The sequence below is a fragment of the Callithrix jacchus genome, chromosome 10 (assembly GCF_049354715.1).
Source record: "Callithrix jacchus isolate 240 chromosome 10, calJac240_pri, whole genome shotgun sequence".
NCBI classification, from domain to species: Eukaryota; Metazoa; Chordata; class Mammalia; order Primates; family Cebidae; genus Callithrix; species Callithrix jacchus.
In genome coordinates, this window is record NC_133511.1 from 76,269,358 (window position 1) to 76,294,081 (window position 24,724).

The 24,724-nt window shown below is 42.9% G+C and overlaps 1 long non-coding RNA gene across 1 annotated transcript in view; it reads left to right on the forward strand.

The window, feature by feature from the left end:
- The window catches only part of LOC118145818 (uncharacterized), a 61,234-nt gene extending 44,963 nt beyond the window's left edge, over window positions 1–16,271 (forward strand). The window contains exon 3 of the long non-coding RNA XR_004731303.3: window positions 15,579–16,271. This is a non-coding gene — a long non-coding RNA (uncharacterized LOC118145818). The remainder of the gene's footprint in view (window positions 1–15,578) is intronic.
- The last annotated feature ends 8,453 nt before the right edge of the window (window positions 16,272–24,724 follow it).

Consider the following 24,724-nt stretch of genomic DNA (forward strand, 5'->3'; position numbering starts at 1 on the left):
TATATAGAATTGTAGTTTGTGGCCACACACAGTGGCTCACACCTGTAATCCCAGCACTTTGGGAGGCCAAGGTGGGTGGATCACCTGAGGTCAGGAGTTCGAGACCAGCCTGATCAACATGATGAAACCATCTCTACAAAAAAATACAACAATTAACTGGGCATGGTGGTGGACACCTGTAATCCCAGCTACTTGGGAGGCTGAGGCAGGAGAATGGTTTGAACCCGGGAAGCGGAGATGGCAGTGAGCTGAGATCTCACCATTGCACTCTAGCCTGGGCAACAAGAGCGAAACTCCATCTCAAAAAAAAAAAAAAAAAAGGAGAGAGAGAGTTGTTGTTTGCTGGATCTGTACTCAACAGAGCAGAAATTACCTCAATAGTAAATATTCTACAGTTCTCATTTTAGCTGTTCTCAACAACTTTTTGGGGTTTGCATAGGTGATGCTCAACTTTGAGATGTTCCAGTTTTCACATAACTTTCATTTACATCTCTATCACTTCTGTAACTATACACTGATAGCTCAGATACTTCATCCTTTGGCTGATGGATGGCGATTTTGCCTTCGCTCTTGCATGGCCAGTTGCTAAGTTCTTCTGCTTGGGGATAAAAGGCTGGGTCTCTATAGAGACAAAGGGGTATGGGAAGTGTTTATGGTAGAGATGCCCCCCTTTCCCTCTGTGTGCCAAGGGAATCCCAAATTCTCTGGATGCCTGGGACGTGGAGTTTGTTGGCTGATAACAAATTGTTGTACAATGAACAATTGGGTGTTTGCTTCCCAGGCCCATGCTCCCCTCTCCACCACTATGATCCTTGTATCTGGTAAGGGTGGAAAGGGGGTTCAGTGGCCACTGGTCCTAGGTGATGGCAAGGGTGGTCTCACTGGCTGGGGATGGTGGAGACTTTGCCATGTCGTAGGGGTGGAGAAGATGAGGGCAGAGAGAAGTGGTGGAATCAAAGAGAAGTCACAGGCTCCACCTCCCAGGCTCCATGGAGCAACGGAGGGATGCTTGTGAAGGCTTTTATCTGCCAGGAGTCAAGATAAGTATAATATCTGTAACAGGGATGCTAATTTTGTAAATATGAAACAGGTATATTTTATTACTCATTACATCACTGTTTTCCCTTGGAGACCCAGCTACAAAAATTATCACTAGAGGGCAGGAGAGGTCTCTTTAGCAAGACAATGTGCATCCTAGCCCAGGTACCAGCGTCTGCCATAGTGTGGGGGCAGTGCTAACTAATGTTTCCCTGTTTACAGCACAGTTAGAAAGTGAGAATATGTGTAAGGCACACGAGGGTCAACTAAAGGGGATTTGGGAACTATGTGGGAGCTAGTGAAAAAAATTCACATTTTCTTCATGTTATATTATTATAATAATATACAAAACAAAATATTAAATATTGAATTTATATAAAATTTTAAACAAAATCATTTAAATATTTTATTGTTAAACATGAGCTTCCTTCAAATTAACAGATCTTATCATATCTAGTTTTAGGCTTGAAATGGCCACATGGAATTTCTGATTAAGATATTTCACAGTTTCTTCAAATTCTTTTTTCAAATTATATTCATTTCTCATTTTTAAATGTTTACAGATTTAGTGAGTACGAGTGCCATTTTGTTTATGGATATATTGCAAAGTGGAGACGTCTGGGCTTTTCCTGTAACTATCACTTGAATAGTGTCTTTGTACCCATAATCATCATTGGCAGGGAATTTTGTTTGTACAGAGTGGTGATAAAAAGTTAAAAACAATTTTGCAACTACTAAAAAATATATACTAGTTGAAATCATATAAAGACTATAATGGCATTTTCTTTTCTTCAACAACAAATGCAGTACTGAAATTTCTTGGGGTGGGCATTGGATTTAGCATCCTTCAAACCTTTTGGGTTCAAGTGCTCTTAGACAATGATGAAGCCCTAAGCTGCAGAATACACAGGCCTTTTACATCAGATATCCTGCAACCAGTGTGGATGTGACTAAAGATGCTCAGCTGCTGAGAGAGACAGAAACAGCCCATATACATTGAGTGACTGCTGTCCTGATTTGTCCTGAAGGGCTCTGATTCATTCTTCTGACATGACATGACTACTCCTTTTGCTCAAAAACAAAAAGGAAGCTGACCAGTTTGGTGTTGATACACAGTGTGGATGAATCTCGAAACATTGCCCTGAATGAAAGAAGCCAGACACAAAAAAGTACATGCTGTGTGATTCCATTTATTTGAAACTCTAGAACAGGCACAGCTAATTTGTAGTGATGGAAGACAAATGAATAGTTGTCTCAGGCAGTGGTGGGGGGTGAGTGACTGCAGTGGGGCACATGGGGCGTTTGGGGGGTTATGACAACATTGTCTCTCTTGATCGTGGTAGGTGACACTGGTGGATCACTCGTATACATTTGCAGAAACTCATGGTACTATATAGTGAAAATGGATGCATTTTATTGTATGTAAATTATACCTCGTTAAAGTTGGTTTTAAACAATTGTCTACTATTTTAGACAATGAATGATGTGGTTTCTGTACATATGCATGAAGACAGAGATTCAGGGTTGCCATTGCTACTGTGGCCGCCAGGAGCTCCCTCCTGCTCTCCTTTTCCATTGGCCCCATCCCTCTTGGCCTGTGCTCTGTGCTCACTGGACATGAGGGACACACACTCCTCCAGTGGGTTCCTGGACCTCTTGTCCATGTGGAAGTGGCATACTATGCAGCAGGCTGCCAGAGAACATGTGTCGGGGGCAGCCGCCCTCACCGCTTGGGATGAGATCACTTTCCTTGCTGTTTGATGGGGCTCACTCTTGGCTACCCTCCAAGGAGCTGTAGGTGAGGTTCTCCCCAGAGGTGCCCAGTCTGTGCACTCTGGCTGCCCTCTCACCTGAAGACCAAGGGCATCATCATCATGCCACCCACCTGTGGCCCATCTGAAGCACTTCTGCTGGGAAGCTCTGACCTAGGGAAGGTACCCATGCCTGTCCCTAAGGCTTACTCATGAGGTTAGAGTAGAAATGGGGAGGATCTGACATAAAGCAAACAAATAAGCACCCATTTCTTGGTCCCAGGGAATTGTGGGAGGAAGAAGGAGGGAGGACGGGAGATGGTGGAGAGTGGAGGGTGGTGGCTGGAGCAGTGCGAGGAGAAAAGGAGTGGGAGGGGAAGAAAAGTGAGAGTGGTCAGCTTCTGGGCTTTGGCCTAGAGCAAGTTTTGGCAAACTTTCCTATAAAGGGCTAGATACTAAATATCTTAGTCTTGTGGGATCATATGGTATCTGTCACAACTACAAACTGCCATTGCTGTAGAAAAGCAGCCAAGGACAATGGGTAAATGAATAAATGTGGTTATGTTCCAAGATAACCTTAATTATGGATGGTGAACTTGGAATTCATGTAATTTTCATGTGTCACAAAATGTTCTTTAGATTTTTTCTCAACCATAAAAAATGTAAAGACTTTTTTTTTTTTTTTTGAGACAGAATTTTGCTCTGTTGCCCAGGCTGGAGTGCAGTGGCATGATCTCAGCTCACTGCAGCCTCTGCCTCCTGGGTTCAAGTGATTCTCCTGCCTCAGCCTCCCAAGTAGCTGGGATTACAGGCGCGCACCACCACTCCCAGCTAATTTTTGTATTTTTAGTAGAGATGGGATTTTTAGGACAGGAGCCACTGCGCCTGGCCTAAAAAATGTAAAGACAATTCTTAGCTCCTTATCCTCATAGTGGGTGGTGGGCTTGATTTGGCTGTTGGGGCATAGCTTGCCAACTCCTGATTTAGAGTTGCGTACTTAGTGTGGGGGGTCCTGAGGGTGGAGGACTTATGGAAAGGTGTGGCTTTTGGAATTCTGAGTGTCAGCATAGCTAAAGAAGCGATCACATTTAGCTTTTCTAGGATGTTTTCAGTTCCTGTGGGTTTTGGATGGAACCCAGAAGTTCTCTTAGCCCCTGGATGCACTAATATATTTCATTTGTAAAACTCCCATCCGTAATACAAATGTACTGTTTAATCTTCAGTCATTTGAATTTGACTTTCAAAGAAGTTTTAAAAATCATTAGGCATGACATAAGTAAAATAATAAAAGAGGGTCATACAATGACATCAATATGTGCTTGGAATGCTTGGAACCAATGGTTGTGAATAATCAAATTCTGTGTTTTTGGGAGCTTAAAAACAAGGTATGTGTGGGGTGACTACCTGGATAAAGTGTAGGGTGGGAACCCCTCCAGGTGCCACCATCAGTAGCTAATTTGACAGTGGAACAAGGGTGCATTGCCCTTACTTCCCCTGGTACCAGGGCAGGCATGCCCTGTGGGAAGGGCTGGGATGGGGCCTCTCTCTGGCCATGCATGATACTGAACACCTGCACACCTTCAGCAGGTGTGTCCTTTAGCTCTGACTGCACTGGCGGGTATCCATGACCAACTCTGCTTTTTGCTCACTGTCTTCTCCCTCCTGAGCCCGTCTTACTCTCATTCTGCATCCTTGGATCCTCCTTCCATGATTCCCCTTTCCTCCTCCTTGTTACAACACGTTCTTCTTTATTTTGATCTTGGAGGTTTCTGCTGAAATCAGGAGTTGTTACCACAGAGTGGAACCCAGCCTTCCCACTGGTCACTTGGTGGGGCTCTCCTGGACTGGCTGTTTCTGAATTGAGTGTCGGAAAAAGGCAGTTTGGCTCAGGAATAATAACCTGTCTGGGAGCAGTGGCTCACACCTGTAATCCCAGCACTTTGAGAGGCCAAGGCAGGTAGATCACTTGAGGTCAGGAGTTCTAGACCAGCCTGGCCAACGTGGTGAAACCCCGCCTCTCCTAAAAATAGAAAAATTAGCCAGATGTGGTGGCATGCATCTATAACCCCAGCAACTTGGAAGGCTGAGGCATGAGAATTGCTTGAACCCGGGAGGCAGAGTTTGCAGTGAGCCGAGATTGCCCCCCACGGCACTCCAGTCTGGGCGACAGAGCAATCCTCTCTCAAAAAAAGAAAAACAATGGAATAGTTAAGATGGATAACAGCCCTGGTTCCTTTCACGTGCTTCCCTGCCCCAGCCCAGGCAGCCCTGACTGCTGGTCTGTGTGTTACAGTGGCCTCTTGGGAGCTGGCTGTCAGAGTCCTGCTCCTGATGTGCTGTGGCTATGGGAGGGCTGGCCTCCCTGATTTCTCCTCTGCTCCCTTCCCTTGCCCCCTCTGCCCTTCTCCATTCACTAGACATCTTCTCTGTGGAGCCCGAAGATTGTAATTATGGGTTCTCAGGCCTGTACTCCAACCCAGGGGCTGTGCCATGCTGTGTGTGCTTCATAGCTGCCCCTCCTGCACCTAGTGCAGGGCTGGGCCCAGAGTGGACCTTGATAACATTTGTTGTCTGGAATTGAATCAGCAGCTCACTAGTGGAATCTGCCCAGGCCTGGCTGGGAACTGGGAGCTGTAGCCAGTCCCTCCTGCCCTGTCCTCAGGGGCCCTCATTCACTGAGGATGCCTGCACTGCAGAACATTCTGTCGTGTTTACTAACAAGGAATCCAGGGGTGGAGTGGGATGGGGACCAGGGAGAGAGTCCTGTAACACCACAGGGCAGAGAGGAATGGAGATGGACTCAGGAACAAGGTCAGGGTTACAGAAAGGGACTTTGGCAAGAGCACTGACACAGGGCAGGGGCAGAGACAGCAGGAAGCAGAGGGCAGGGGGGCAGTGAGATGTGGGTTTCCTGTGGGGCCCTTCCTTCCTGGGCAGGAAGGAGAGAGAAGCTAGGTGCCTCCCAGGGAGAGCCATGCCTAACAGGCATGTGAGACCTCCCTTGGCATCCCTGGGGACTGATCATGGAGCACCGGAGACTCAGACTCTTGCCTCTCCTGGGTTCTTACAAGAGAGGATTTCAACTCTTAGATTTTGTTCACTGTGGGTGCCAGAGAATAAATGCTGTGGGAAGGGGCAATTTTGGGTGGAAGGAAGGGGATATCTCTGGGCCCCAGTGTTTTGTGGATTGTGTGAGGCACCTGTGAGGCCTTGGAAAAATGATGGGCTGAACTACAACAGTGTGGGCCTTGCCTGAGCTGACACTGCTGCTTGAGTCTTTAACACATTTATTCCTTTCTTCACAAAGGACATTCAAAGGAGGCCTTTCAGTATCAGGTTATATGAAGGACAAGCAAAATTAGGATAAATATGGGTCATCTCCCTGGAGCATTAATTTGATGTGAACATTGGTGGGGAATAGCACCCCCAGCTATGATTATATTAAAACAAATATACACATAGGAGTAAATGCTGAATTTGCAGATATGTATTTAAGGAAATAGGGAGCCCAGAGAGAAATTTTGAGTTTTAGAGGCATATTTAGGCAATGCTCTCAGACCCTCGGCAATTATGTTCTTTCCTCTGCCCTTAGCACTGTCACTTTGTCTACATTTTACTAATGAGAAAAACAGGGTCTGGAAGGGTGTGTCAACAACTTGCCTACGTGATGACACACAACAGGGAGGTAAGGGTGGGACCGGAACCCGCATTGCTGGGCTCTGGATTCAGTGTGTTATCTGCTACACCATAGTGAATCGAGAGTTTCCTGCTTTAGTATTTTTATTTCAGTAGTGCCATGGAAATAACCAAATCTCACCTGTGTGAATAGTGTTTGGGCACAGCCCCATGTTTCAAACCAATCATGTCTAGTGGGAGGCAACGTGGAAAGAGTTAGGGGTTGAAAGTCAAGAGACTGGAATTTATCTTTGATCAGTTCTTTCGATAATAAAGCTCTTTGACTTTAGGCAAATGTCTTCATGCCTCTGGGTTTACCTTCCCTATCTGTAACATGTGGTAGCTACACAAGATACTGCCTAACAGCCTGGTCTATGATGTGGGACCACTGCTTGCCTTTCTAGAACCTTCAGTCCTGTAGATGTGCTCTTCTTGGACATTCTGGAGTCTCAGGAGAAAGGGAAGTCTGCAGTTCATTTGGCCACCTCTGTGTAACAAATACTGAGAGCACTGCAAGTGGAGCCTAGACAGGGTCTGGAAGATCAACCTTCTTCAGGATACCTTCAGCCTTTGGTACGGATCATCTGCCTAGGAGGTTGGAAGCTACTCAAGCGGCTCAAGGAAAAGATGTGAGCAAGCACCAGGTCATGAGATTGGAAGATCTGTCTGCACCTGGCCTAAGGCCAGTACCCAAAGCTGTCCACATCTCCCGGGATGGCAGTGGCTTTCTTCTTTACTGCTTTCTCTCTCCTCTCATCTTGATTGGATTCTTCTGCCTGTACACAGTCAACTTGGCTACCAGCTAGAGTGGGAGTAACTCACAGCCCCTGAGTCCCCTCCAGAGAGGGCTGTCAGCAGGGCTGGCTGCTAAACTGGGGAAGGTGGGATGGTCTCACCATCCCGTATGTAGATTTCACTTAATCTCCCTGCTTTGAGGACAGTGTTTCACCTTTGCCTTCCTCTGTGCCAGGTATCGCTTATCCTGGATCTCTCTGGATCAATTTCTCCAGAGACAAAATCATCTATAGTCTGCTAGGATAGGCAGTGCAGGGATGGCAGGAGTACTGGGGTAGGAACACTTTCTTATAGACTTCTGCTCTATCCTCCTGTTTTCAGCCCCATTTCTCACCCTGGCTCCAATGCATGAGGCTTTGTGGGGTCAGTGGTTGGAAATGGCTTGCTTCTTGCTAACATTTCTCTTCCCATTCACTTTGGTTTCACTCACTCCATCTTGGTAAGGTGGTTATCATTATCCAGCTTCTTACTTCTTCCAATAAATACTGACTACTCTTGTCCTCTGTCATATTCATGCCATTTGCTTTGCTCTTGTGCCCTCACTCTTTTTCTTTTTAACAAAATTTTATTACTTTTACTTGAGTGGGTATTGGGATGGAATGGACATATCGCACGTGTTTACACCCCCATGCCTCATTAGAAGTCCTAGTCACTGTTCAATACATTTTCTTGGCTCCATAAGTCCTTTGAAGCTGTTATTTCCAAGGACACCACCATCTCCATGTTGCCAAATCTTGTGGTCACTTTGCTGTCTGTCTTCATAATACTCCATCTGTCAGCAGCATTCCGCACACATGACCACTCCCTTCTTGAAAAACTTGCTTCTTTTGACCTTCATAGCACATGCTTCTGATTTGTCTGCTTCATCCACTGGGCATGCTTCACTGTCTTTTGCTATATCTTCCTCTTCTGGGAATTCCCATGGGCTGTTTCTTTGATCCTCTTCTTTTCTCTATCTATACTTTCCCTAGTTGATCTAATCTAGTCCTAGGGCTTTAAATACCTTCTATATATCAATGATTCCCACATATTTATCTTCAGCCTCAATAGCTTCCCTTAATCTCAACTACCTACTTCTCCTGGACATCTCCATTTGGATGCCTAGCATCTTAAACTTAACTGAGTAAACCTGAATGCTTGATTTTCACCTCCAAGCCAGTTCCTTCTTAGTATTTCCCATCAAAGTCATGCTCATACACTGAGTGGCTGAAGGCCAAAACTCAGGATCATGCTTTCCTTCTCCTTTCCCATTTACTGTATCAGCAAGTCCTGTCCGTGCCTCCATGATATATCATTAGTGAGTTTCCATTGCCACTGCCGACTGCTCCTTTCAAAGCCACCATCATGTCTTGCCTGGGCTATTCCAATTGCCTCCTGAGTGGTTTCTCTGCTTCCACCATGGCCCTCCAAGGACCCACCTTCTGCACAGTAGCCAAACGATTCCATTAAACACATCTATCAGGTTATGCCACTCCTTTGTTTAAAATTTCCCAGTGATTTCCTGTTGCCCTTAAAATAAATTTTACACTTCTTACCAAGGCCTCTGTTCCTCTGCAAACTCTCTCTTTTCTCTTTAGAGATGAGGTCTCACTCTGTTGCCTAGGCTGGGGTGCAGCAGCTTCATCATGTTTTACTGCAGCCTCAAACTCCCAGGCCCAAGTGATCCTTCTGTCTCGGCCTCCCAAGTAACTAAGACAACAGGCATGAACCATTTCACCTGGCTAATTTAAATTTTTTAATAAAGGAATTGGATCTTAGTATATTGCCCAGGCTGGTCTTGAACTCCTGGCCTCCCAAGGTGTTGGGATTATGAGTGTGAGCCACTGTGCCCAGCCTAAACTCCTTTTTTTTTTTTTTTTTTTTAAATACAGGCTTCAGTCACTCTGGCCTTTCTGCTCCTTTCCAATTCCTGCCCCAGGACCTTTACACTTGCTCTTCCTTCTGCCCACGAAGGAAGACTGCAGCCACAATCTTGATGCTCACTGCAACCACAACTCCTCATCACACAGGCGCAAGCTCATACATTCTCAGAGAGGCTGTCTTAGTCTATTTTACTAAAGTAGGCACCCTCTTCTCCCAAATCATTTGCTAGACCAGTAGTCCCCCACCTTTTTGGCACCAGGGACTGGTTTTATGGAAGACACTTTTTCTAAGGATGGTTTTGGGATGAAACTGTTCCACCTCAGATCATTAGGCACTAGATTCTCACAAGGAGCGTACAACCTAGATCCCTCACATGCACAGTTCACAATAGGGTTTGCCCTCCTATGAGAATCTAATGCCTCCACTGATCTGACAGGAGGTGGAGCTGTGGTGCTGATGTGAGCTATGGGGAGAGACTGTAAATGCAGATGAAGCTTCACTCGCTCACTGGCCCATGGCTCACCTCCTGCTGGGCAGCCTAGTTCCTAATAGGCTAGGGGCAGGTACTGGTTCATGGCCCTGGGGACCCTGCTCTAGAACATCACTTTGTTTTGCTTCTCTTAAAAAATTCATAGTAGGTATCATTATCCAAAATTATTTTTTTTATTTGTTTACTTGCATACCAGCTAACTCTCCCCATTAAAAAATGGACTCTATGAGAAAGGGTCCTTGTCCATATTGCTCATTTTTAATATCTTTATTTATCACAGTGCTTGGAATACAATAGGTGCCAATACATACCTGTACGATAAATGAATGAATGACCAGTTAAGCTAGAGGGACTAGGATCAGAGGCAGTTCCCGGAGAGGGGGATGTGGGTAGAACAGGCATTCCCCAGAGTGTCTCTTGAACTTTTGCTTCATTCTAGGCCAGAGTATGACACAAAGGCCTCCAATTTTATAAAGGGCCAGCAAGCAGAAATTGAAGGGAAAGGTGAGGGCAGGGGCAGGGGCAGTGGATGTGGGTAGCATGGCATGGCTCAGTGAAAATGCAGTAGGTGTTGCTCTGCAAAGATTTTGCTTCGTTCTTTTGTCTCAAGCGGCACAGCTTTTCCATTGTGACATTCTGTAACTTCTTGTGCAATGTTATTTTTACAACATGTAAGTAATTTTCCACATGGTCAGCCAGCTCCATCAAGTGCAATGGTGAGGAGTGGGACTCAGAATGGCTGGAAGGGCCCTGAGACCATCAGACGGGGAAGATGCGTGTCATTTGCATCCAGCACTGTCTCCTAGCTGCCCTTTGTGAAGGAGGCTGCTGGACTGTGACATACAGGATGTTCCTGTGTAGTTCTTTTTAAAGAAGCATATTTTTCCTCCATGTTAAAACTAAAATATGTGGCCTGTAGCTCAGAGCAGATGTTAAGAGCACATTCTCTCTAAGAGTTTGGGCTGGAAAATACTTTGAGATGAATGAAAATGAAAACATAACATACCAAAACTTAGGGGATACAACCAAAGCAGGGCTTAGAGAATATTCTAGCTGTAAACACTTATATTGAAAAAAGGAGAAAAACCTCAAATTAGTAACCTAAACTTCCACCTTGGGAACTAGGTGGAAAAGCAAGAGCAAACTAAACCCAGAACAAGCAGGAAGGGAAGGAGGAAACCAATAAGGAATAGAGCAGAAAGAAATACAATGTAAATAGAAAAAGATAGAGAAAATCAAGAAAACCAAAAGTTGATTCTTTGAAAAGATCAACAAAATTAACAGACCCTTACCTTGACTGACAGAGACAGAGAGAGAGAGAGAGATTGAGAGAGAGAGAGACAGACAGAATCAAATTACTAAAATCAAGAATGAAAAAGGGGATGTTGCTACTGACCTTGCAAAAATAAAAAGGAATATAAGGCAATATTATGAACACTTGTGTGTTAATGAGTTAGATAATCTAGATAAAATAAGCTGATTCCTAGAAAGACACAAATTACTGAAATTGACTCAAGAAGAAAAAGAAAATTGGAACAGACCTGTAACAAGTAAAGAGATTGAATTAGTGATTAAAAGTACTTGCCACAAAGAAAAGTAGATGACAAATGGCCTCACTGGTGAATTCTATAATATCTATTATTTAAAGAAGAGTTAAGCCCAATACTTTGCAAATACTTCCAAAAATGGTAAGAGGAGAGAACATTGTCCAAGTCATTCTGTGAGGCACTATTACTTTGATACCAAAGGTAGAACAAAATATCACAAGCAGAAACCAACATTCCTTGTAAATATAGATGCAAAATCCTCATCAAAATACCAGCAAACTGAATTAGCAACATATAAAAAGTATTTTATACCATGACCAAGTAGGACTTATGGCAGGAATGCAAGATTGATTCAACATACAAAAATCAACACATGATTTTGTAATATGCCATATTAATAGTATAAAGGACAAAAACCATGTTACCATCTTAATAGATAAAGAAAAAGCATTTGACAAAAACCAGCACCTTTTCATGGTCAAAACACACAACAAAGTAGGAATTAGAAGGAAACTCGCTCAATCTTCCAAAAAGTATATATGAAAACCCTACAGGTAACATCATACCTAAAGTTGAAAGAATAAAACTTCTCGCCCTAAGATAGGAACAAAACAAAGCTGTCCACTCTTGTTACTTGTATTCGACATTGTACTGGAGGTTCTAGTTAGGGGACTTAATCAATAAAAAAAAATGGCATCCATATATGAAAGGAAGAAGTAGAATGATCTTCACTTTCAGATAACATATTATTGAATGTAGACTATCAAGGGAATCCACAAAAACTCTTAGAGCTAACAATGAGTTCAGCAAGGCTGCAGGATATAAGGTTAATATACAGAAATTGGTTGAGTTTCTATATACTAATAATGAATAATCCAAAAATGAAACTAAAAAATAATTCCATTTACAGTAGCATCAACAAAAATAATATATGTAGAGACAAACAACAAAAGTGCAATATTTGTACACTAAAAAATATGCAATTTGCTCATGCCTGTAATCCCAGCACTTTGAGAGGTCAAGGTGGGCTGACTGCCTGAGCTCAGGAGTTCTCGATCAGCCTGGGCAACATGGTGAATCCCAGTCTCTACTAAATAACACAAAAAATTAGCCAGGCGTGGTGGAGTGTGCCTGTAATCCCAGATACTCAGGAGGCTGAGGCAGGAGAATTGCTTGAACCCGGGAGGTGGAGGTTGCAGAATTGATTGAATCCAGGAGGCGGAGGTTGCAGTGAGCCGAGATCAGACCACTGCACTCCAGCCTGAGAAACAAAGCAAGAGAGACTCTGTCTAAAAAAAAAAAAAAAAAAAAAAGCTGCAACACTGGTAAAGGAAATTGAAGAAGACCTAAATAAATGAAAAGACATCTCATATTCATAAATGTGAAGACTCAATATTGTAAGATGGCAGTACTACCCAAACTGATACATAGTTTTGAAATAATATAAAGTAGGTTCCCTAATCACAATGGAATGAAATTAGAAAATCCAAGCCAGGTTTTTGCAGAAACTGACAAGCTGATAATAAAATTCATGTGGAAATGCAAGGGATGCAGAATAGCCAAAATAATCATGAGAAAGAAGAACAAAGTTGGGGCATTCACACTTTTAGGTGTAAAAACTTACTACAAAGTGTAATAATAAAGATGGTGTGAAACTAGCATAAGGGTAGATATATAAATTAGTCAACACAGAGTCCAGAAATTAGCCCACATATTTATAGTCAATGGATTTTCAACAAAGGTGCCAAGACCATTGAATAGGGAATGAATAGTCTCTTCAACCAATGGAGCTGAGAAAATTGGATATCCATGCAAACGAATGAAGCTGGACTACTACTCATGCAGTACACATAAATTAACTCAAAATTTATCAAAGACCTAAACTTTAGAGCTAATACTATAATACTCTTACAGGAAAACACAGGTATACACGGCCTTGGACTATGCAATGATTTCTTACGTATACCAAAAGCACAAGCAACAAAAGAAAACATATACTTCATCAGAATTAAAGGACACAGTTAAGTGTTTCAAAGAACATTATAGAGAAAGTGAAAAGACAACTCAGTATATGAGAAAATATTTGCAAGTCATGTATATCTGATAAATATCTATTATCCAGAAAATATGAAGAACTATTATAATTCAATAATAAAAAGAAATAACCTAATTTTTAAATGCACAAAGGATTTGATAGACTTTTTTTTCCACATAAGATATACAAATGGCCAAGAAGTACATGAAAAGGTGCTCCAAATCATTAGTCATTAGTGAAATGCAAATTAAACCTACAGTGAGATACCACTTTCTACTCACTAGCATGACTATATTAAATGGAGACAATGATAAGTGCTGGTGAGGATATGGAGAAATTGGAAACCTTATACACTGCTGGTGGGAAGTCACATGGTGTTAATCATTTTGGAAAACAGTTTGAAAGTTCCTCAAAATGTTAAACCCATTAATTCCACTCTTGGTTACCTAAAAGCAATAAAACACACATCCACATAAAAATCTGTATATAAATTTTCCTGGCACAATTATTTATAATAGCTCAAAAGTGGAAACAACCCACATATTCACCCACAGATAAACAAATAAAAAAATGTATCTATACAATGGAATATGATTGATCCATATAAAGAAATCAAGCACTGATTCTCATTACAACATGGTTGAGCCTTGAAAACATTAAGTGAAAGAAATTAGACACAAAAGGCCGTGTATTATGTTATTTTATTTATCTGAGATGTCTAGAATATGCAAATCTGTATCCAAATCTACAGACAGGATAAGTGGTAAATGGAGAGTGACTGTTAACGGTTCCAAGGTTTCTTTTGGGGCTGATGATAATATTCTGAGATTAGATAGTGGTGATGCTTGCACCAGTTTGTGAATATGGTAAATACCACTGAGTTGTACACTTTAAAAACTGAATATCATGGTATGTGAATTATGTCTAAATTTTTAAAACTTAAAAAAAGAATAGAGTTATCTGTTTTGCCAGTATTAACTAAAATAGAGAAAGTCCAGAATATCGAGGCCTGTGGAATTGAAAAAGTTGACTGTTTCTAGTTTCCAAATAGTAAGAGATGGAAGTTTAAAAGGCTTTGCTTAATAAGGCCCAAGAAAATGTCTCAGTTGATTAAAATCCCAGCTCATGCCTATAATCCCAGAACTTTGGGAGGGTGAAGTGGGAGGATTGAGTCCAGGAGTTCAAGACCAGCCTGAGCAATATAGTGAAACCCCATCTCTACAAAAAAAATTAAAAATTAGCTGGGCAAGGTGGTGTGCACCTATAGTCCCAGCTACTTGGGAGGCTTAGGTGGGAGGATTGCTTGAGTCCAGGAAGTTGAGATTGCAGTGAGCCATGATCGTGCCACTGCACTCCACCCTGGGTGACAGAGTGAGATCCTGTCTCCAAAAGGAAAAAAAAGAAAATATCTGATTAAAGGTGCATTCCTTTGTTCTAGCTAGCTTCAAGATAGATACTATCACAGTAAAAGAGAGAGAGAGGGGGACAAGAAGATAAAAGATAAAACAAGTTGGAAAACTGTATCTTACAAAAGGAACCTTGAGTGTGGATATTGGCAAATAGATCAGATGCTTATCAAATTTTTGAGGAAACAGTATTGTCAAAGAAACCACAAGGCTATATAAAAAGCATAAGTCCGTTAGCTAAACCTTAAAGCAACCTCTGGCAGGAAGTTGCACATCCCCTAAAGAGAGTATTCTCTCCAACTCTCTCTTTACATATGGTCAAGCAGAATCAGGGTCCACTAGGAAGCCCCTCAGAATGTGGTGACAAGAATCACAAAGAACAGTAAAGGAGGGAGTTCCTGCTCTAGGCTAGGCAGCCTTTATAACATCTGCCCATTGGGAATTCAGCACTGTCACAGGCAGTGGCTTCTGTGGGTCTCTCAGTCTGCCCCTTTCTGAATGGGAGTTATCCTGTTCCTGTTATTGTAGTTATCCTATTCTTGTTCTATTATTGCATATTTGTATGTTGGCATGGTGTATTAATCTGTTCTTATGCTGCTAATAAAGACATACCCTTGACTGGGTAATTTATAAGGAAAGAGGTCTAATGGACTCACAGTTCCACATGGCTGGGGAAGCCTCACAATCATGGCGGAAGATGGCGGAAAAGCAAAGGGACATCTTATATGGCAGCAGGCCACAGAGCTTGTGCAAGGGAATTTCTCTTTGTAAAACCATCAGATCTCATGAGACTCATACACTGTCATGAGAACAGCATGAGGAAAGCCCCAACCCCATGATTCAATTACCTTCCACAAAGCCCCTCCCATGACATGTGGGAATTATGGGAGCTACAATTCAAGGTGAGATTTGGGTTGGGACATAGCCAAACTATAGCACATGGATATGAGGCAAACATCTTGCCTTTTCTGTTCACAGGTGTAAGAGAAGCCATGTCTTTTCCTGACAGAGAGGACTAAGAAATGCAGTGCTATAATAGATTGGACTTTGGACTGTCTTCTGTGAGGAGTAGTGGAAGATCCTCCACAGGAAGAAGGGAACAAAGGGATATTTAACGGCCAGAAGAGTGAACTGTGGTGGAGACTGTTACTGCTAACCAAGTTGGCTCACCATGCCCTCGTCTAAGATGCTGTCCAGTAATTTTCCTTTCTTGTAATGTCTTTCTGATCTTTAGGTATCAATGTTTTGTGGGCCTTATAAAATGAGTTTGAATGTTTTCTTTCTTCTATTTTCTGGAGGCCAGTAACACTTCTGCAGGCCAGTATTATTTATCCCTTAAATTTTTGTGAAGCCATCTGGGTTTTCTTTGTGGAAAGAGTTTTAAATTCAGATTTGATTTCTTTGGTAGATACAGGGCTATTGGTATTTTAAAATTTCTTCTTCTGGCAATTTTGACAAATTGTATTTTAAGAAACTTATATGTTTCACTTATATTTTCTAATTTATTATCATAAATATTGGCATATAGACTGCTGATTTATTGGCATAAAGTTGTTTCTAACATCCTCTAATTATCTTTTTAATGTCTGTAAGGCCAGTAGTGATATTCTCTTTTTCAAACCTAGTTTTTGTATTTATGTTTTTTTTCTCTTTTGCTCTCCCTTAAATTGTCTTGCCAGGAGTTTATTAAGCATATTAATTTATTCAAAGAATAAGCTTTTGAGTTTGTTGATTTTCTCTATTAAATATTTGTTTTCTATTTCATTGATCCTGCTCTGTATTCCTCTCTTCTATGTTTTGAGGGGGTTAGTATACTTTTAAGAAAAATTTTTCTTACATAGAGACAGGGTCTCACTATGTTTCCCAGGCTTGTCTCAAACTCCTGGGCTTAAGCAATTTTCCAGCTTTGGCCTCCCAAAGTGATGGGATCGCAAGTGTGAGCCACCATGCCTGGCCATTTTTCTAGCTTTTTGAGTTGAGAACTTAGATCATTGGTTGTTTTTGTTTTTGTTTTTTGAGATGGAGTTTTGCTCTGTCACCCAGGCTGGAGTGCAGTGGTGCGATCTTGGCTCACTGCAACCTCCACCTCCCAGGTTCAAACAATTCTCCTACCTCAGCCTCCTGAGTAGCTGAGATTATAGGTGGTTGCTACCACACCTGGCTAATTTTTGTATTTTCAGTAGAGATGGGGTTTCACATGGTGGCCAGGCTGGTCTTGAACTCCCTGCCTCAGATGATCCGCCTGCCTCAGCTTCCCAAAGTGCTGGGATTACAGGCATGAGCCACCATACCCACCCAGATCATTGGTTCTTAAGCTTTCTTATTTTTTAATATATGGACTGAAAAGTATATGTTTCCTTCTAGACACTGCTTTAGTGGTGTTATTGACTACATTGCCTCTCTTCTCCCCACATATCCAATAGTGAAAGACTTCTAATGACAGAAATGCAAATGGATCTGCATGAATCTCTGAGTCAGTGTCTGGAGGAGAGCCATGCAGGAGTGTGCCTCACATGCATTGGCTTGTAATATATGCAAGAAACATGTCTGTGATGTGTTGGACTACTTTCTTTCTTTTTTAAGAGGCTTGCTATGGCCTGTCCTATCCTAGCTGTTACAAGAGGGCTTGTTTTACATCAGCTCTTATATCTGTCCATATTGCAGTTTGCCAAGATTTCTCGTTGATTCCCCCAAACATCAATATTAGGGGATTGTTGTTGTAAGGGTTTTTCATGAAGATGAGGGGTATTATAGCATAGCACACAATACAAAACAACTTCACATTTAATATACATTCCCCTCCTTCCCACAGAGGATTCTTCATTGTCTGTCTTTCAGGTTTGGCCCTCACCTATTGTCAAGTTTTAAGGTCCCCTTCTCTATTTAAACCCTTTCCTCACGTTCCATATTCACGCTTCTTCCCACATGTCCTATTCCAAAGCAACCCAAAGTTCTCCAGCTTTGCTATTGTAGCTTTTCTTTACCTTGGATAAAATCAGATTCTTACTCAAGGTCTCTTTTCTACTGATCAAAGCATACTCAGATGTCTAGGGGGCAGAAATGGAGCAGTGGGAAGCCTGTTGAAGAAACAGGGCAGGCCCTCCTCAGCTGAGAGCTTGCTTCCCCAGAATCTAGAGTGGTATTTGTCTTTACTTTATGGCTACTTACTTACTTCTATGCTCTGGTTTTTATTGTTTTTATTTTATTTGCTTTATTTTTTACATGGTTGAAATCATGTTCTTGTGCTCTGCTTTTCTAACTTAATGTTTTATCACAAGCATTTACCATATTACTGTGTAATATCAGGAAACATCTGTTTTATATTCACATTTTTTTCCTATTTAAAAACGTAATTTTCAATCTTAAAGGATATGAAAAGAACATGCAACTTCTCAAAATTCTACCCCCTGGTCAAAACATTTAACCAATCGAGCTGCATGGTTTCAGCTGCTGACAGCTAGAAAGAAAGAAGAATATTTCTAAATATGTCTGTGGAGAGACTGCTTGGACAGAGCTGTCCCTGGCAAGACTATACTGGAGCAATGCTCTTAGTGGGACAGCCTAGTGTCCTGAGCACCAGGACTGTCAAATTTATGTGCATTTGGATGATCCAGAGCAATTGTGGTGGCAGAAGTCTGTTTGCAGAAGGATCTAGAAACCTCTTGGGAAAGGGTCTAGCCTGTGAATGTGGTCACTCTGGCCCAGCTTCAGAGGGAGGGGCTGTAGTAGAAAGTGAATAAAAACAGGGCAGTTCACTGAAATTGCTGTGAGAGTACAGGGCCACCATGCTTTGCATTCTCAGTAATGGTGACGTATAGGGACATGGAGGGGATGGTGGGAGGGATCTCTCTTCTTCATGGTAAAAAAGCTCTGGGACACAACTGCTGAGCCATAGCTGGATGAAACTACAGTGGTCTAGAGGAGGGTCAGAAAAGCTCCACACTGGGCTGCTGTAAGAACTGGCTATGAATTCAGTGTTCAGCCTGATTGAGTACAAGTCACCAGCTACAGAAAAGGCAAGGGAGGTCAGGGGGCAAAGGTGGTGAACCTTAGCACTGTTTACAGATCCTCACTGAGGAGGAAAGAAAGCTAGAGGGACAGGTGGGCTTGGTCAGGTACTTGTAGCCATCAGGTTCACAGGAGGCCTTGAGGTCAGGTCAAAGGCAGGAAGATCCTGTGCTGAAGAGTAAAGCTTGGAGAGGGGACTTATGAGATCTTGCAAGGGATCTGGAGACATGGGACAGGGCAATGTTTAAAAAGGCCTATCAGGACCACAGGAGTTAGCCAGGGAACATGAGAAAAATAAGTAAGATAACTTGGAATCTGGCTTCATTGGAAGCTTGTTGCATAGTCAGTGTAGCTGCTCTCTCGCCTTGCCCCTTCAGGCCCAGAAAGTAACAGCTCTGATATTATTAGCCCTTGAATCTTGCACAGACCCTCATTGTTTCCCTACATACTTACCACATCTTTGAAAATAGTCCTTTTATTAAATTGCCTATTAAATCAATTAGCCTAATATGAATGTATCATCTGCCTGCTGCTGGGACTCTACTGATGCAGAAGCCATTCTGTTGATGGCTCCAGGGGGACCCTCTGGAACTCTGGCTCTCAGTAACCAGCTCTGGAGATAAAAGATGGGGACTGGGGTTTAAATGGTGGACCCCTTGCATCACATAAAACTAAGGATATAGATTGTGACTTCATTGAGGTACTTCAGAGATCCCTGGTAGAAATTTAATAATACATTCCAGCCTAACTCATCAGGATGAGTAGAGATTAGACAGATCTGATTTGAGGCAGGAATGGGGTGCTGGTAGTAGAGGACAGGAAGGCTACAGTCAGATCTCACTCCAGGGCCATGATTATCACCTAGACTTATTCCTCTTGCTCTGTGGAGAGGAGCTGACCAGAAGGTCAGACCCTGGAAGAGGAAAAGGATTAAAGTTAGAGTCCATTGAAGAAGGAGTCGGGTGGAATGGGCGGTACCTGGCATTAGAGTGCCTACACAGCAAGTGGCATGAGTGGGCACCTCTATAATTTTGATGGAAGAAAGGAAGGTGCTTTCAGAGTAGCTGTGGGGAGGACTTTCTTCCCCACTGACGTTCAGAATATGTTCACATGGAAGGAATGCGTGAGATACACAGCTGGAAATGTTGAGAAAACACAAGAGCCTGGGCCTGAGGAATCTTAAAGCAGGTTTGTTATATATTTCATAAATGCTGGAAAAGTGACAGGATTTGGAAAAGTTAATGTAAAAACAGTACCACCCTGGAGCACTAAATCTGGTTTTACTTACCCAGGCCATCTGGTACTTCCCAGATGGCCAGAATTTATACATATTGAAAACCAAGCTTTAATGTGTAAACTTAACAGAATGGCCAATCACAAGTATGTGATAGAAGTAAAGTAGGGGAAGAAATGACTCAGGTATTATTCCCCTAAATTCTCCCAGGGCCTTTGCACATGCCATTGCCTTCCCAATGTCTTCTCCTTCCTCATATCCTGAAGAAGGTTGAGTTTTCTTGTTATGCTCTGGTATGGTTCTTGTATTTTTTTCTTCACAGCTCTATCATAGTTTGAAGTCATATGATTAGTGTCCTGTGTCATCCACTAGCTAATGACCTCCACGAAGACAAGGCTCTGCTCACCATTGTTGCTCTAGGACCCGGTGGCTGACCCCTGCTAGATGCTCAATAGATATTTCATGGATGACTGCATGAAGAACTTTTAAACCATGTCAAGTTGAGACTAGCTTCCCAAATTAGACAAGGTGACACATAATATATTAATATGATCTTGGTAACCTCAGGCCTGTGTTGTCTCCATTTCTCTGGGTAAAGACCTTTATCTGACACAACATTATCAGGAGGGGATCCTGCTGATGTCAAGACTTTATGAGGAAGGGTGGTGAAAACTTTGATCAGATCAAATCTTACCTTTAAAGCAGGAAAGACATACTTCTCTTTGCTCTCCCTGAAACTGCCAAAAGGTTTTTGCCTAACTCATAGGTCTTTGGACCTTGCAGCTGCTACAACTCTGCAAATATCATGGTGCATGGAGACCAACTTGGAGAAATTCTGGGGTTGTGAGGAAACCTAACTGTGCTGTGTTGATATCTTTATCTGCTTTATTTGATGCAAGCTTCTAGGTCTGGTATACTCAAGTTAACCATGAAAATCAATGGCAGTTATATTTGGAAAGGAAGACTATGCCTTGGTAAAGTTATAGGTGAGACACAAAAAATACTGATGTCACTGGTCAGTGATGTTAGAGTAACAATCTCAAGATTTCTGAGGATCTTGGCTCAGTAAGGCCAATGGGAGGTGTGATATGGTGGCTTCATTAAAAGGCCTTTGGCATGTGCCCTCTGCCTTTTATTCTTCATCACTTCCTCCTTTCTGCTCCGTGAAACATAGGTGTAATGACTGAAGCTCTAGCCACCGCCTCTTCCTTAACAAAGGAAGAGCTAATTCCTATCCCCACCCCCCCGCCACCTCCTGCCCCACCAAGGATGAGGGCCACACTTGAGGGATGGTAGAGTGGTGGCTGGAAGAAGTGTGTGGATTTTGTGGAAGAGCCTGTAATGTTCCCTATTTAGGTATAGGAAGTGGGAAAGAAACTTTTCTCTTGTTTAGGCCAGTATTACTGTGGGTCTCTGTTACCATCTGCTGAACTTAATTCCTGTGAATGTATTTGTGAGTACTAAATTATTGGTGCATCATAAGCTTTCACCATGTTCATTTAGATAAGGATATAAACTGCCGTAGGTGACTGGTAGTGATCTGGCTCCAGTGGGAATAGTCTGGAATGTGGTGGAGACATGAAATGTGGAGATGGGCCAGTGGCTGGTGCTTACCTTTAGGGAGCAATTGACAGATAGATAGTGATAGGTACTGATGACTTCTATCTGATTTATTTCTCTTTCTATCAGTGGTAAATACTGATGACTTCTAACTGATTTATTTCTCTTTCTTAAAGATTCATCCTTTGGATGAATTGTGAGCTGTGGAAATGATTGCTCACCCTGAGCTATTTGGGGCTTGTGTTCTTCTCAAGATTTCTGAGGACCTGGCTGGACCTTCTGTGTCAGAGTCCTCATTCTGACTTCGGGGCCTCAGTCCTGGTTTGGTGCTTATGTTCTTTATCTGGCTGCTGCCCTCCTTTCCTCTTCTGAGCCTGCCAGTGTGGATCATGACTCTTTCTTCTGTGTACCCCCAGGACACCTCTAAGCCACTTTGCCTGAAGGCTTGGGGACACTGGATGGTGGATAGAGAACCATATGCTCTGTCCTGTTCATACTTAATGTTGCAAAGAAATAGTGCAGTTCTGAAATAACAGTTTCTAAAAAAAATTCAAATTTTAACTTTTTTGTTCTTTTGATAGTTTTTTACTGTAGTAAAAATATATATAACATAAAAGTTGCCATTTTAACCATTACGCCATGTGTAATGGTGAGGTTTAGGCTTCTACCAAATTAAATTCTTTTTTTTTGAGACGGAGTTTCACTCTTGTTACCCAGGCTGGAGTGCAATGGCTCGATCTCGGCTCACCGCAACCACCGCAACCTCCGCAACCTCCGCCTCCTGGGTTCAGGCAATTCTCTTGCCTCAGCCTCCTGAGTAGCTGGGATTACAGGCACGCGCTACCATGCGCAGCTAATTTTTTGTATCTTTAGTAGAGACGGGGTTTCACCATGTTGACCAGGATGGTCTCGGTCTGTTGACCTCGTGATCCACCCGCCTCGGCCTCCCAAAGTGCTGGGATTACAGGCTTGAGCCACCACGCCCAGCCTACCAAATTAAATTCTTAAGTAGAGTCCTCTTTCCCCACCCAGAGATGTTGTAGCCTCAATGATGTCATAGATAGACTCCTCTTTAAATAACAGGAATTCAGGAACCTGAAAAATCCCCATGCTTTTCTCTGGTATATTTAAGCCACTCCTTCCTATCAGATGTCCCTGGTAGAATGCAGAGCTGTGAATGTACTGGGTGTTGCTGATGGTACTGTCGAAAGCTGATGGTGTCCAGCCCCTGGAGTCTGACATTCAACTGGAAAGCAACATACTTAATGTTGCAAAGAAGTAGCAGAGTTATGAAATAACAGTTTCTAAAAAAATTCAGTTTTTAATTTTTTTGTTGTTTTGATAATTTTTTACTGTAGTAAAACTATATATAACACAAGTTATACATTTTTTTAAGTTAAGTATGTGGCACTGTGGGACAGCAAGGCTACAAAGTCTCACTCCAGATTCAGCTTTTGACCCTACTGCCCATTGAATGGTTGGGTGAGCGGTTCTGAACAAGGCACAGGGAAGAAGGTAGCTCGAGGCTAGGAACACTAGAAGCTACAGCTAGGGAGGACTCTTGGGAAAGAATATGGCCTAAGGGGAGTGTGTGTGTGTGTGGTGAGCAGGTGGGCAGCAATGGGGGACACTGCTCATAGCCTCACCTGAGTTCTATTCTACCCACTTCCCTCTCCCTGCTTCCAAAATTTTTAGAGGGCTATGGTCAGGCTAGAATTTGAAGTCTGAATTTCAGATGATAAGGCAAAAGCGTTGAAGCAGATCGAAGGCAGATGATTTGGGAAATTCTGTTTGAAGCTGTGACTCTCATCTATGGATGTTCAGCTGCAGAGTGTCACCAGAATAATGTAATGTTTAGGCTGCTGGCAGCATTTTGGAGACTATGAAAGATGCAAAAACATGGAAACAAGATAGTGGTGACCTGGAGTAATAAACTCTACTTGTATAGCCGAGGATGATCTTATACAGAGTCCTGGCAAGAAGGTAGAGACAACAGATCATTCTTAGATGGAGTAAAGGACGGCTAACATCTAGACTTCAGTTTGATTCAGAAACCATGTCCCTATCAGCAGACAGCCATGCCCTGGGGGCACAAGCCCCCTGCCATACACTTAGATAATGAGAAAGGGTTTTGTGGTCACATGTGGTAGGTCCCAAGGCTCAGATCCCCACTCCTGATGCTCCTTCAGTCCAGTCCAGTGACAAGTGAGGGACTCTAAGCTCAAGGACCCAAGGTCCCCTAAAAGCGACTCAGCTTAGTCCTACTCCTGAGCCCTCTTCTTGTTGTCTCCTGACCTGGTGCCCAGGACAACCCCCTCCCCACTTCCTGCCGTAATCCTGAGTGCATGCCCTTTGTGATGAGGCCCAGCTGTCACTCACACTAATTTTCAAAGTGCTCAGATTTGGTTCTCTCCCTTCTACAAACCCATTTCAGAACAAAGGAACCAGATTTTAACAGTAAGGAGACTGCTATACCAATTGTCAGACTCCAGCTTGCTTAGGTCTGATAGACTGCACGGAGTTAAAATCCTGGGGAAGGAATTAGGCTCAAACTGGAGTGGAGGGGTGTGGGGAAGGCTTGTACTCCCATTATGCCATAGCATCAGGGTAGGCTGCAATACCCTTCCATGCGTGGAGCCCTGAAAATATCCCTGGTTATTCTTCTTTCAGCCATTGTGTACTTCTGATGTACCTATTTCTGTCCTACTGTCAGGCCATATGCCATGATTTCTGTTCACTCAATTAGAAGAGGGCTCCAGGGCACTTTGGTTTGAAGACTGGCTGTATCTGATGAGGCTTTGCTAAAATGACTCTGCTCTCAGAAGCAGAGTCCTTCTCCTATTGCCTCCTGGGGGGAGATTTGGGCCTCTGTGGCAGAGGAGACTATAAAGCAGGCTAGAGAAACTGGGTTTTCAGAGGCTGCCATGCCCATCTTGTATATATGTGCTGCAACCATTATTCAGAGGGGAGCCTGAGTCAGGGCATGGGGACAGAGACCCAAAACTGATATTGGCTTCCAAAAATGCTTGAATAACTCCATCCCTCAGTGCATTAGGAGTCAGAGTATTGTTGGAAGTAACCTGAATCTCTGGTCCAAGTGCTTTTCTGGGTGTTCAAAGGTCTGAATGAGTGGAGCATCGGGCCGATTGGAGGGGAGAAGCCAATGGCACAGGATGTCTGTCCCTGGTGGCTGAAGCTGGAGGAGAGACTGCTGGTAATGCTGCTGCTTGGGGTGGGGTGAGGGCAACAGTGGGGGTGAGAGGTGGAGGGTAAGGGGTGGGGGAGGGGGTTGTATTGGCAGAAGACTAGGTAGGTGGTATTC